Source organism: Aulonocara sp. 'chitande type north' Nkhata Bay, linkage group LG23 (genome assembly GCF_057382095.1).
Source record: "Aulonocara sp. 'chitande type north' Nkhata Bay isolate Kocher_YH1m ecotype deep benthic linkage group LG23, A_spYH_male_GT1.1, whole genome shotgun sequence".
Lineage (NCBI taxonomy): Eukaryota > Metazoa > Chordata > Actinopteri > Cichliformes > Cichlidae > Aulonocara > Aulonocara sp. 'chitande type north' Nkhata Bay.
Genome location: NC_141365.1, coordinates 43715917 through 43729873, shown reverse-complemented (window position 1 = coordinate 43729873; position 13957 = coordinate 43715917). Strand labels below are relative to the sequence as shown.

The 13957-nt window shown below is 41.2% G+C and overlaps 1 long non-coding RNA gene across 1 annotated transcript; it reads right to left on the bottom strand.

Moving 5' to 3' along the window:
- Positions 1–237: 237 nt before the first annotated feature.
- LOC147302589 (uncharacterized) lies at positions 238–2237 on the bottom strand. Its single transcript, XR_015127124.1, has 3 exons — positions 2101–2237; positions 1683–1797; positions 238–368 (listed from the first exon to the last, which is right to left on the bottom strand). It is a non-coding gene; the product is annotated as an uncharacterized LOC147302589 (long non-coding RNA).
- Positions 2238–13957: the final 11720 nt, after the last annotated feature.

Below are 13957 nucleotides of genomic sequence, written 5' to 3'. Positions count from 1 at the left end.
ACATATCTGTTAGTGAGGAGATTACCAGTATACTGGCATCTGGGTTTTCTGGCTCCCTCCTTCTTTAGTTCACACTTAACAACTTTGAACTTCTTGTGACTTTTTGTCATTTGAAGTGTTTCATCAAATATTCCCTCAACACAAATGTTTTTGATCTCACTTGGATTATCAAGGATGAACGTGTTGGTATCTTTACAGCTGTTGTCAACATTGTAGATCTGTTTACTTCTTATAACCGTATCACAATCCATTGCAGTCATCTTGGCGTTTATGTGCTGTCTTCTAAACTGGCCATAGCGGGTTTCTTCAAGCGTTGAACTCTCAGTGGCAATGAGCAGCAAACAGATAAACAGGATCCTCATTATTACCTGGTGAAGAAAAAACAGAAACAATATTCTGATTGAGAATTTTATCCAGAAAAAGCACAAATTATTGCAACAAATATGTAATAAATTTGAGTCTACATGCTAACTTGTGGTTCCTAAAGTACAATGGGAAGTGATAGGTTTGTAGCATAAACCACAGTTTACTACACAGCAAAAATCAAGACACAAGTAGGCAAAGTTCTTTGTGTTACTCATGCATGAGGGAGACCTGCCTGGAGCCAAGTGTCTCTCTGAAGAGGAGTGAACGCACCCCCCTCTTCATGCTACACAGAGTTGTTACAGACCTCCTAGGATGAGACATTCTTTCAATCTACAAATGAATATATACTTCTAAGCATATATAAATATATATTTCTAAGCATAAATGACAATCCAACAATACAAATCTAACAGGAAGCAGAGGCTTCAACTATCACCCAGCCCTCTCCTGTTGAGCCTGCTCCTATTCTGGCTTCAAGCCCAGCAAGAAGCGTCGGATCAGCTGCTGAATGATTGCTTAGTTACTTTGCTTTTGTCTTTGGGTGCTCAGGGACTTCTCATACACTCCTTCCCCTTCATTCATATTCTACTGTTACATACACTATGTTGCCAAAAGATTCTGTTCCTCTGCTTTCACACACACATATAAACTTGAATTACATCCTATTTTTAATCCATATGATGTCGACCTCCCTGTAAATGCTTTCCACAGCGTTTAGGAGTGTATGGGGAATTTATGAGGTCAGCCACTGATCTCACACATTAACTTGCAGTCTCTGCTCTATTTATGAGCAGTTCTTTCAGGTTGAGATCAGGACTCTGTGCAGGCCAAACTCGCTCATCCATGTCTTTATGGATCTTGTTTTGTGCACTGGTGTGCAGTGACGTTGGAACAGGAAGGGGCCATCCCCAAACTGTTCCCACAGACTATGGAGCATGAACGTATCATAAGTGTTTTGGTGTGTAGAAGCATTAAGAGTATCTTTTACTGGAACTAAGGGGCCGAGTCTTAAATTGCTGTTGAATCTAAATGTCTTATAGTGAGACACATTAGAATTTTGATTTTGTCTTTTCACAAACTGATCGCCAGCCAGAAATCTTTACATCACACAATGAAACAATTTGCAAGAACTTAAACGTCGACTCGGACATGAAATCATCATAAATGTAAACGCTGGAAGCTTTCCTCACATCTCCTCGTGTATTGTGGCTTGGTCTGTAATAACAAATCTGCACTGCACATCTGAAAACGAATAAAACTCAACTCAAGAACCTCACGACCTTTGCTGCACTAAAAGGCATCCAGCATGAGATTACCTTATTTTTGCTTCACTGATGAGTGAATGAGTGGTTGTTGGTTGGTTGGTTGGTTAACCTGCAGCGGTTCAGGCACAAGTGGGTCGTGTGGAGCAGCAGGTGAAAGGCTCTGAAGCTGGCGAAAGATTACAATAAATCAAATACATGACTGAATAGGCAACATCTGATAGTCAGTGTGAATGAAAATGAAAGATTATCTAACATAAAGACTGGTCTCAAACTGTACATGCATGTAGCTTATGCAGGATTTGTGTGCTCACAGAACCCAGATAATGTCAGCATGTTTTTAAGCCCGTGTCTGGATTGTAAAAGTAGGTAAAGTGTGGCAGGAGCGAGGGTTGTTATACTTCCTTGGAGGTGTAGAACATGAGCCTGTTGAGAATTAAATATTTTTATTGCACAAACAAAACATTCTTACCAAATGAGGAGCGAAGACTCGAGATGAGCAGAGTGTAGCTGAGACACGCTGTTACGTTCAAGTCAGTCAAACTGGAACAAAGAACACTTGGTTCTTGTCACTTTCATTTTTATACATTTCAGCAGCACCGCCTTATGTAATCATTTAAATTATCACCTACATCACCAGTGCACCAGTTCTAAGAAAATGTACCACTTCTCTGTTTGTGTTTCAGAAACTTAATGCAACATGACCACAGCATCACGCAAATGTAGTTTGTCACTCATAGCTGGCTTTTCTACTGTTTTACGAAAAAAAAAGTTTTCTTGCATATTTGCAGGCCAAACAATCAGGTTGAACGATCAGGCTTGACGCCTCCATTTCTACCTGTTCGTGTTTCCAAAGTAGAATCACTGTGGCGATCGCTTTAAAGGCTGCGTGGCTTTCATTGTTACATTGTGTTCATACCTAAATACTAAGAGAAAGTTCATATGTGTGTCCTCATTAGGACCGGGATTTGTGTTGGTGTGTGGGACTGTTTCCTAAGGTTTATACTGTTACTGGTTATAATGTGACAATGTGTTTCAGCTATTTTACAGAGTAACACAAAAGTAGAATAAAATAGAATAATCCTTTAATTGTCCCACAAGGGGAAATTTGGTTGTAACAGCAGCCAAAAAGACAAATATACAAACAAACAGTACACAGGACACAGAACAGAAACATACACAATTTTTCTTACATATTTACATTAAGGACAATGGTTACTATAAACAGAGAGTACTGTACAGTTATTAAATTAAATAAAAATAATTACAGGTAAGAGGCAAACCAGGTTGTAGTGCGAATTGGTTAATTAACTAACTTATTGCAGTTACAGCATTGATGTAAACATCTATGTTTGTTGGGAGCAGTTCTGATTGTACAGTCTGACAGCTGCAGGGAGGAAGGACCTGCGGAAACGCTCCTTCATGCATCTAGGATGCAGCAGTCTCTCACTGAAGGAGCTCTGCAGTTCAGCAACATCTACATGCATGGGGTGGGAGACTCTGTCCATCAGAGATGTTATTTTGGCCAGAGTCCTTCTGTCTCCCACCACCTGCACTGGGTCCAGGGTGCATCCCAGAACAGAGCTGGCCTTCCTGATGAGTTTATCCAACCTCTTCCTCTCAGCTGCCGATAAACTGCTGCTCCAACATACCACACTGTAAAAAATGACAGATGTAATGTGTAAATAATGCATTGCAATACTTTTAAGAACACTGTTCTGTGTAATGCATTACTTTTTTGACTAGGTTCATGTTTCCCCAGTATTGAACTCTATAAGAACGGGCGATGCCTCCAACATGCACAAACATTTGACCCACAGCATGCAATTCATCTGCATGAATGTAATGCCTTTAATATGCTGCTTAGAGATGGTTGTAGATCTCAACGTGGAGCCAGTTACAACCCAATAAGAATCAATAAGAGAATCATATTGATAAGTGATATTGAGAATGCCATCCCTACCTGCTTGTGTGTCACCCTACTTGCTCATAGGGGTTCATATAATTGTTGGGTCTTCTGTTGTCCTTGTATTACTGTAGGGTTTTATCGTACAATATAAAGCACATTTGTGATTTGGTTCTATAAAAATAAAGTTTAATTAAAAATAATATTTTTTCCGCTGTGCCTTGGCTCAGCTGGTTTCTCCTTTTGGTAATAACCTCTCCATCTCTGGAGAAAAACCCTTTCACGTGGTACTAAGTAGGCAGGGGTTTAAGGGTATCCCACAGAAAGCCTGTAAAGATTTGGATAGATGCACCTCTGCTTAGATTATATAGATTAGGTGTTGTTGTACCCCAGTTGCTTGGCACACACACAAAAAGAGGTGAAAAAGGTGAATCTCCAACATGAGCAGAAGAATTTTGCAGGGATCCAATAGCACATACAGTGGTCCCTCACTGTTTCGCTGATTTTTTCTTTTTTGTTGCATTTTTCATTTATTTTTTTAAGTGCATTGTATTCTGCGTCCTGACTGGCTGTAGACAATTAGACCATTGTCAATCAATCTCGTGTTGTGTCTCCTGTACAGTACAGAATGCGTTCAGCTGGTCAAATTTACATAAAGCTTCGATCGCTAGCAGTGTGACTCTGACGTGCTGTACTGTATGTTTGTAAGTTTTCTCCCCAACAAACACAACAATGTCGACAAAACATCGTCACCGGCGGGTGCCTTTGGTTTCCTTCTATAACACTGGACTTATTTTTCTACAAGACTTTGAGAGTGTTCAAACAAGAGAGAAAAGTGTGAAAATGTTCATGCCTGCCTGGGAAAAGTGTATAAAGTGTGTAGTGAGGGGTTTTACAGCCTTAAAACATCTATAATAATTGTAAAAAATAAAGTTGGCTACTTCATGGATTTCATCTATCAGTGACTCCTGCGATAAACGAGGGACCACTGTATATGGTCATTAATCACACCAGCACTCAAACCACTTTCTGAAACAGCAAGACTCTAATAATTTTCTTATCAGAGACATTACTCACTCTTAAATAAGCAAGCCTTGATACGTGCTTCATAAAAAACGTACTGGATTTCTCCACAAATGTTCAGTATGTCCCATCATTATTTATTTTCCTGTGTGCAGATCCCGTGGAGAAAACAATGTTGTGGTGAGCTGTTCAGGATTAATTCTAAAGTGTGTGAAGTGTGAAGTGGTTTGGATCTGTCAATGCCCTGTGGAATATCGCTCGCTATCATAATGAACAATAAGCTCATTTTTAACTTTGTTTCTTGAAAGGATATATTTTGCAAACTCTTGAGTCATGAGTTCTGTAGCTGCGTCTTTGGCTCAGTGAATTTGAATATCTTACTTTCACAGCTGTCTGTTGCTTATCTCTGCTCAGATATAGCATTCTCATTTCTGGTTTTTTAATCAGTATAAAATGGTTTGTAAGGAACTTACAAAGCAGTTTCACCACTGAGCACCATATATGGTTAGTCTTTCTTTTACAGGCATTTATCAGAAATGCATCATCACTACCAGTATGAAGACAATGACTGCAGCGCTATTTGATCAGAATATGTTGTCTTTATATTGCTTGTTTTATGCTAGCATCTTCTTGCAATTGGGGCCTTCATTTGTTTCTCTATTTGGCTCCAGGAAGGAAACTATAAAATACTACAAGGTCAAATATCAACCATGGCTTTCGCTCTAGCATCCACATCACATAGACTATCTAGTCTTTTTATGCAGTACATGATCCCAGTTGTAGCAGAGTAACAAGCACATTACACATTTTAAGATTACTTTGATGCTTTTTTTTCTGATTTTGAAGTTTTCTCAGGTGTATGTTCAGGACAATTACTGGAAGCCACATTTCCTTACCCTTACCTCTAATGAATCTCTGTAGCCAATAAAGGCCCAAATACAGCTGCCCTCAGTTCTTATAACATACCAAAAGTTTGTCATGGCCTGAGGCATCTCATAGTAACGTGAAAGGTATCGTTCCGCATCCTTATGAGATGCTCCAGATTCCCATTTGAAAACAACCGAACGCTGCTCGCAGCAGTAACACACACTTGGAGCAGAGGCTCCTAACATTAACTCTATCCATAACTTTAACCTTAACCCTATCAGGTAGTGTTTTTCAAAGCGATTCATGATTAGAACAAAAAACACATTTACATGTATAGATTCATTCCAAACGGCTCTCATGCCTCCAAATGCATACTGATGACTTGTCACATAGCATCGTTACCTGTCGGGATGAGAACGTGTTGTTTCCAAAGCACCATAAATTGGGGTGTCTGTAGCTCAGGTAGGAAACCTACTAATCAGAAAGTTACTGGTTCAATCCCCCTCTGCTCCAGCCTGCATGCCAAATATCCTTGGGCAAGATGCAAACCCCAAGTTGCTCTCCGATGCATCCATCGGGAGGATGAATGTGTATTAATGTTAGATAGAAAGCACTTACAGAGAAAAAAAAGAAGTGATTGGGTGAATGAGGCAAGTTGTAGAGAGTAGAAAGGTTTTATATAAGAACCAGTTCATTTTTATATTTCAGATTTACTTTCAGTTTTCTACTTTTTACATGTAAGATTGATGTACATGTATCACACCTAACTCGGTGACAGCAAATTTGAACAACTGTAATCATTTTTTTCCGGCATCTGAAATATTAGTTTAGTTTGGGGTTGTTGTTTTTTTTGTTTCCTTTTGGCTCCTGATATTAGTCAACTACTATTTGTCAATGTTGAATAATGATAAATGAATTATCTACAGTTGCCTCAAAGCGGTGTATAATGCAATTTCACCAGCTGAGACCGCATCCTTTTTTTAGGTTTGATAGCATTTTTAGTAGATAATGGCAGATGGCTTGAGCATGAATTTAAGCTGCAGTTTGGGGAAGGTCACAGAGGGGACAGCCAGCGACTCCTAAGCTGTGCAGATCCCTGAGTGCTAATGAGAAGTAAACGAATTGGAAAAAGGAGGGAGTGCGGGGCTCAAAAGCAAGAACATACAGCTTGTAGTGCTGAGTGAAAACAAATATGTTCAAATTATACATTTTCACAATTTATTATCAAATGGTCAGAATTTCAAAGTAGTTTTACATGACGCCATGGACCTCCATCTCTCTGGCTCAAAGACAAAGGCCAAGAGCAAGAAAAAAACAAGAGGATGCAATGACAGAAGAAGCTGTGTCAACACACAGCTTCGATGGAAATGATGATGCAGCTTCAATAAGTGGTGCAAAAGTTAACATGAACGGTGCTCTGAGCTGAAACTGCTTTGCAGCTCCCAAAAAAGTTGATTCTGAAAACGTTACATCCAGATGAAGAGAATCAAAGTTTTCGTTACATGGATGATTGAGCAGCGTTTGATTAAATGAACAATAACTGCTCTTATTTGAATAAAGGAAAAAAATGAGTACAACATAATATCTGAACAGAGATATATCGGACCATGAAAGAACTTTCTGCAGCCATTAACAAACACCAGAATAAACACCCCGAGGCTGCTTTTATTGTTGCTGGCGACTTCAACCACACCAACTTAAAGACAGTCCTCCCCAGATTCCACCAACATGTCTCCTGCCACACCAGAGGAGACAAGACTTTAGACCATGTGTATTCCAACCTGGCTGGAGCCGTTTCTGGTCACCACCCAGAAACGGATCACCATGTACCCCAACCAGAAGCCTTGGATGAACCGGGATGTTCGTCTCCTCCTGAAGGCCCGCAACACCGCCTTTAGGTCAGGATATGCACACGCCTACAGCACAGCCAGGGCTAATCTAAAGAAGGGCATCAAAAAAGCCAAACACCATTATAAAAAGAAGGACACTTCTCCAACTCCAACCCCCGACGCATGTGGCAAGGACTCCAGACCATTACAGACTACAGGACCACCAAACCCTCCCCCGCATCCTCTGATGTCTCCTTCCTCAACGAGCTCAACAACTTTTATGCTCGTTTTGAGCGAGGGAACCCCACAACCACAACCAAAGCAGACATGACGCCAGACCACCAACCTCTGACTCTCTCCCCCACCGATGTAGGAGCGGTGCTGAGCAGGATCAATGTCCACAAGGCTGCAGGTCCCGATGGCATCCCCGGGCGTGTTCTCAGAGCGTGTTCTGGGGAGCTTGCAGGAGTGCTCACAGACATATTCAATCTGTCCTTGGCCCACGCTGTGGTACCGGCCTGCTTCAAATCCACCTCCATCGTCCCGATACCCAAAAACTCCAACCCATCTTGCCTCAATGACTACCGCCCAGTAGCACTCACCCCCATCATCACTAAGTGCTTAGAGCAGCTGGTCCTAGCACACTTCAAATCCTGTCTCCCCCCCACCCTGGACCCCCACCAATTCGCATACCGCCAGAACAGGAGCACAGAGGATGCAGTCTCCATCGCACTGCACTCTGTCCTCTCACACCTGGACAACAACAACACCTACGCCAGAATGCTGTTTATAGACTTCAGTTCAGCATTCAATACAATCCACCCCTCACAACTCATCAAGAAACTGACAGACCTGGGCATCAGTTCCCTCATCTGCAAATGGTTACTGGACTTCCTGACCAACCGCCCCCAACATGTCCGGCTGGATAACCACTGCTCATCTACCATCACAATGAACACCGGTGTACCACAAGGCTGTGTGATGAGCCCTTTCCTCTACTCCCTCTTCACCCACGACTGCAGACCTGCTGATGGTTCCAACACCATCATTAAGTTTGCAGATGACACCACGGTGATTGGCCTCATCAGTGACAACGATGAGGCCGCCTACAGGGAGGAAGTGGATCGTCTGGCTGAGTGGTGCGACAGAAACAACCTGCTGCTTAACACCGAGAAGACCAAGGAGCTCATCGTGGACTACAGGAGGAATGCTGACCCACATCCACCCATCCACATTAAGGGGACGGCTGTGGAGCGTGTGAGCAGCTTCAAGTTCCTGGGAGTCCACATCTCCGAGGATCTCACCTGGACGACCAACTGCTCCAAGCTGGTCAAGAAGGCTCATCAGCGCCTCTTCTTCTTGAGGACTCTGAGGAAGAACCACCTGTCCTCAGACATCCTGGTGAACTTCTATCGCTGCACCATCGAGAGCATCCTGACCAACTGTATAACAGTCTGGTACGGGAACTGCTCTGCCTCGGACCGGAAGGCGTTGCAGAGGGTCGTGAAAACTGCCCAGCGCATCGCCGGAGCACCACTTCCTGCCATAAAAGACATCTACAGGAAGCGGTGTCTGAAAAGGGCTGGGAAAATCATCAAAGACCCCAGTCACCCATCACATGGACTCTTCACCCTCCTGCCCTCTGGGAGGCGCTACAGGAGCCTCCGGACTAAGACCACCAGGTACCGGAACAGCTTCTTCCCCACAGCTGTCAGACTCCTGAACTCTGCCTCCTGACATCTGACCCACGTTAACATATGGACTGAACATACACACACCCACAATGGACAACTGTACCCTCAAACACACAATAATAACATGGACTGAACCACCACTCACAACCACTAGCACTTTATATAGCCTCTGTAGAAACTATCTACACCCTCACTTATCTTAACTGCACTACTGTATAGCTCTGTGTAAATAATCATTCTGTACATTCGATAATCTTTAACCCTACAACTGTTTACAACTTGCATAGTTCCCATTTCTGTATAGCTGTATATCTCAGATTTCTGTAAAGTTATTTATTTCATATTCTGTATAGTTTTTCATATTTATATCCTGTTCATAGCCTGTACATAGCTTGTACTCACTACAGCCTGTACATACTTATAGTTATAGAATATTCACAACATACTTCATACCGTGTACATTATAACATACCATAATAGACCCATTTCTGTAATATACTTACATATCTATACTATTGCTAATATATATTGTAATATATCTATATCACTAAAGCACTTCTGGATGGATGCAAACTGCATTTCGTTGCCCTGTACCTGTGCGTGTGCAATGACAATAAAGTTGAATTCTATTCTATTCTATTCTATTCTATTCTATTCTATATAACATGTGCTAAATTAACATTCACTGAGCCAGCCACTTGTTTGCATGAGATCTGAGACACTGGAAGCAGCAAAACAGCTTGTAACATGTTGTTATGTTTGATTCAGGTGGACTAAAGAGTCTAATATGGGTAAACTATTAATGATATCAATAAATGAAAGACTGCAGTCCACTTTAGCTAACTAAATAAGATCCAGAGGAGGCAGAGCATTAACAAGAACACTGTCAGTGTCTGTGTGTCATGGTTCTGGGTCTTTGTCCCAGTGTTTTGTGTTGGTGGACTTTTGAATGTTGCTTCATCATTATTGTTGTGTTCTTATACTGACTGAAGTTTCCTAGTTTACTTTTCCTGCATTCGTGAATTTTCTGATTATTGTTTTTTCTGTGTCTCCTGTGGATGTCAGTCTTGTTGTCACGTAATGTCTGTCATAGAGTTCGTCTCTGTGTTCTGTCCTCGGCGTCCCCTTAGTGTCCCCAGCCCGTCTTGTGTCTCCCTCTCTTTGTGTCTTAGTGCTGTCTCTGGGTTTTTGTCTCCTTTACCTGTTTCCAGTGTCCCTCTCTTTGTGTGTTGTCCTTGTCTCCTCAGTCCGTCGTGTGTTCCCATGTTTGTTTATTTCCATCCTAGTGTCAAGCTCATGTGTCCTTATCTCAGTCTCTGTGTTCGTGCTACTTCTTGTCTTATTTTGATAATCCTAGTCTGTGTTCCCATGTTTGTCCACTCCCGGATCACCCCTCAGTGTATATACTGTATCTGTTTTCCTCTGTCCTTTGTCAGAGTGCCTGTTCACCTACCCCCTGTGTCTCCATATTCCCAGTGTTCAAGGTTTCCGAGTGTTTTCCCAGTTTAGGTTTTCATGGTTGGTTCTGTTTGCTACTCAGCCAGAATAAACAGCTCGCTCTTTTTAAAAGTAGGCTCCAGAATGGATGATGGCATGTTCGCATGTCTTTATGCAACACTGAGTGTGCTGAACTAAAGGTAGGCCTAGTTTCATTTTCATGGTCATTATTATCAAGACAATGATTACGCCTTATTCTGATTATTTCTCCCTTTTGGAGGTGTAACGTTTACATGAGGGGTGTAGGAACATTTCCCCCTAAATATTTTTAGATACATTTTTGTTGAAGTCACAGTTTTTGTCGTATTGATGATGCAGCTAGAATAAGTGCTTTTAAATAAAAGAATAACCATTCAAAGTGCTCAGTGGTGAAACTGTAACTCTTTCAGAGTTTGACAGCTGGACAAGTGATGCCGTATTTAAAGAAACATGAGATGAGTGCAGCATATTATCTGAACAGAGATCATTCAATGAGCAAGAATAAACACTGAAAGAGAAACACTTCACTGTTGATTATCATATGAAGTCTAATGAAAGCTGTTAATCTGTTAATATCCTGTTAATCTGCAAATACAGAACATGCGACTTTAAAGCATCCAGCAAAGTGATAACTGTCCTCTGCCCACTAAGTAGTGACTCTACAAAAGATTATTTTCAATATCATCTTTATATTATATTTATATTATATTTAGTTATTCTCCAGCGCAACAATGTAAGGAGCTCTGTGATTGGTTAGGAAAGGACAGACTGGCCACCTGGATTTTTCTTCACTGCACATTGATCCATAGCTTTGCTCTGTAAAGGCTAACAAAGTGCTTTTGCTTTACAAAGACATTCAGCGTCGGTATTCACTCTTTTAAAATGCCACTGAACACTGGAGTGAAATGGAGCCCTGATCCTCAGAGTTTTATTGTTGCTAACATTTCTTATAGATAGCACAGATAGTGCCCCACTGCAGTAATCACTCATGTCTAGATATTCCTGTCAAAAAGGAGTTTTTCCTCCCCACTGTAACATGGCAAACATAGCAAACGGATAAACCAGCTGAAGCTTCAGACAGCCGTCAGACAGTGAAACACTGCCATCTGCTGGACTCCAATAACAAAGACGCTGCTTTGACGGGTGAGGGAGTTTCAACAAGTCTGCAACGACTCAAGCATCAAACTACAGAACTATTATAGCGGACATGGTGCTCTAATGACTGCTTCATTAACGCAGGTCAGAAAGGATCAAACATATCAATAAATTATAAAACACAAAACGTCTCTTATTGCCCAGGGCTCAGGAAGTGAGTGTGTTCCTTATAGCCTATTAAACCTTAGCAGGTTATTTTGATGTGTTACAGATGAAACAGCTATCCAGTAACATTTAGCTACAAAAATGCTTTTTTATAATTACTTTTTTACAGCTTCGCACTTTTACACAAGTTTTATCATCAGTGTCACAATGGCTGCTGCTAAAATTGAGTACAAGATATTTGTTGGCCTGATTAAAGGTCTTGATGCGTGCTCAATCATCCAGGGAAGTAAATCTCCAAAAGTTGATCCTGTTCTTCTGGACGTAGCGTTTTCAGTCAGAGAAACCAGCCGACTGAAGGAACAATGGGCTGGGAGGTCAGTTCCTTAATCATGATTATGCAAATTCTCATGACCATTGATCAACAACCACTGATCAATGGTCTTGAGTACCATTCACAGAGAGTTGGAGAACGGCTGCAATCACAGCATTGTAAGATGGTGACAGATGTACCCTTAGGCCCCCTCCTTGATTCAGAGAGGGTCTTTCCCTTTTCACGTAAATGGCCTCCTTGACTCCGCCCTCAAACCAGCGTTCATTGCAGTTATTGTTGACAATCACATTGTATCGTGTAACCATCCAGCTCACATATTCAATGTAAATGATTTGTTGAACTCAGGACATGATGAATGTTCCTGCATTAAAACACATCCAGCCTAGTGTTCTCACTCTCCCTAAATGGATCTGTTACATTAGTGATATGTGGGAGTTGTGTTTCAGTCTTTTCCACATGAGGACATTTACATTTAGTTTTTGCTTTACTGATGAGTGGCTGGTTAACCTGCAGTGGTTGAAGTATGTGTCGGTCGTCTGGAAGAGTAGGTGTAGAAGACGTCTTTAATGAATGTAATGCTCTGAAGGTGTCAGTGATTACTGTGAATTCATTATAAAAGTGGATTTCAGTGAATAAAGACAGGCCCTCATGGTGAAGCTCAGGAGTCCATAAAGTGTAACAGGAGAGCTGTGTCATACTTTCAGATATTTTACATGAGCCAGTCTTTCAAAAAAATACATAAATAAATAATTCATTCATTCATCCACAGGAAACACAATGCTCATATCTGAAAGTAAACTCTGATATATATCCCCGACTAGCGTTACTACTAAATAAAGGCTAAATAAATGACTAAATATATAAAGACACTCTCCAGAAGAAGAAGTTAAAGGGATTTTATTTATTGTACAAGCAATATCTTCATAAGAATTACAAATTCTGCAGACATATTACCTTCTTACTGAACCTGAATAACTCACACACAGACGTGTCTGCTGCTTATCTTTGTTCAAACATGATGTTTTATCTTCTCTTCAAAACACATTACTCATCTTTCTGGCATCGTGTTACATGAAAACACCTGCATTCTACCTGTGTCATTGTACCACAAAGACAATGATTGCAACACTGTGCTTGCAAAATAGAAGAAATAAGACGACCAGCAAATACATCAAAGATGGTAAAAGTGATTCCATCTTTGTGTCTCCTCCCATTGTTTCCCCAGTCTGTCTAGTTCCCATATTCCCAGGACACCGCTGGACAACAAGTGGGTATTCCAAGACTGAGAGACAGCCAGAGTTGGCAAAAGATCAGACATTCTTAAGTAGAAGTAAAAATACTATTGTTCCAGTGAAAGTTAAAGTACTGATTCAACTTCATTACTCAGCTAAAGCAAAAAAGTACAGGCTCGAAGCGCTTACAGAGAAAAGCATACAACAGAATGCTGATCGCGGCAGTAACACACACTTGGAGGAGAGGCTCCAGCCGTCCATTCCAGCCCTATCCCTAACATTAACTCTAACCATAACTTTAACCTTAACCCTATCAGGTCTTGTTTTACAAAGCGATTCATGATCAGAATAAAAAACACATTTACACATACCGATGATTTGTCACATAGAATCGTTACCTGTTGGGATGAGAACGTGTTGTTTCCAGAACACCACAAATTGGGGTGTCTGTAGCTCAGGTAGAGCAGGAAACCTACTAATCAGAAAGTTGCTGGTTCAATGCCCCTCTGCTCCAGCCTGCATGCCAAATATCCTTGGGCAAGATGCTAACCCCAAGTTGCTCTCCGATGCATCCATCGGGAGGATGAATGCGTATTAATGTTAGATAGAAAGCACTTACAGAGAAAAAGCATAGAAAAAAGTGAGTGCATGAATGAGGCAAGTTGTAGAGAGTAGAAAGGTTTTATACAAGAACCAGTTCATTTACCGTTA